Source organism: Crocuta crocuta, unplaced genomic scaffold (assembly GCF_008692635.1).
Source record: "Crocuta crocuta isolate KB4526 unplaced genomic scaffold, BGI_CrCroc_1.0 scaffold1751, whole genome shotgun sequence".
Taxonomy (NCBI): domain Eukaryota; kingdom Metazoa; phylum Chordata; class Mammalia; order Carnivora; family Hyaenidae; genus Crocuta; species Crocuta crocuta.
This window is the reverse complement of record NW_027529687.1, coordinates 73771-74670: the sequence shown is the minus strand read 5'-3', so window position 1 is coordinate 74670 and position 900 is coordinate 73771.

Here is a 900-nt window from a genome sequence, read left to right as displayed (position 1 = left end):
GACTAACATGAAATCAGGTAAAGTCAAAACAGCAACATTCATGTGAATGATGAACGCCGGCAAAAGCCTCCAAAATAGAATTCTTTTAATAATTTAAAATTAACCCAAACAGCACTTTGAGATACGTATGTAGTATTTAGTCCTTCCAATAAAATAATTTGCTCCACATTTGTTATTGAAGAATTTCATATATTCTAAAATAGATGTAACTTGAAAGTATTAAAGTTTGGACAGGGTAGGTTCAAAATTAACTAACATGATAATAATGATGACAACATATAAACTTAGTCTACTGAGACTAACAGCCTCTCTCAGAAAGAGCAAATAATAATGTAAAGGAAGTGATAGGGCAAGATATCTGGTCTGTCATTCACTAACTTCTACAGAATGAGAAATAGCTGGTTTATTTCCATATGGATGTTCCATCCCCTTTTCAATAAATAATTTTTCTTCATTAATATTGTCAAATGAGTAAATTATTTCTAGAAGTACACAGTCCAGTATTCATCTCCAGAGTTTTATTTTGCAACTGATATTTTATAAGCAAGTCACACCCATGATTTTTTTTTAATTATTTATTTGTTTGTTGTTTTGGTGGGGAGGAAGTTCTTTTCAAGATCTCTCGAGGAAGAAACAGACTGTGTCCAAGTTTTACAAATGAATCTACAAGCATTGTTGAAGGCTTCCTAAAAATGTAAAATCTAGAAGATAATGTAAGCATGAGATGATTAAGTACATCATCTCTTCTATTAAAACATCTTTGAATTTTTGTCACCCTTTTTAAATGGCCATGTTCTATTTGACAGATAGAGAAAGTAGTGGTAGAATTTAGATGTAAATTTTTCTAGTCTAATGCACTACAATAAGATATGTATTATTTGATAGGCATGGGATGAATAC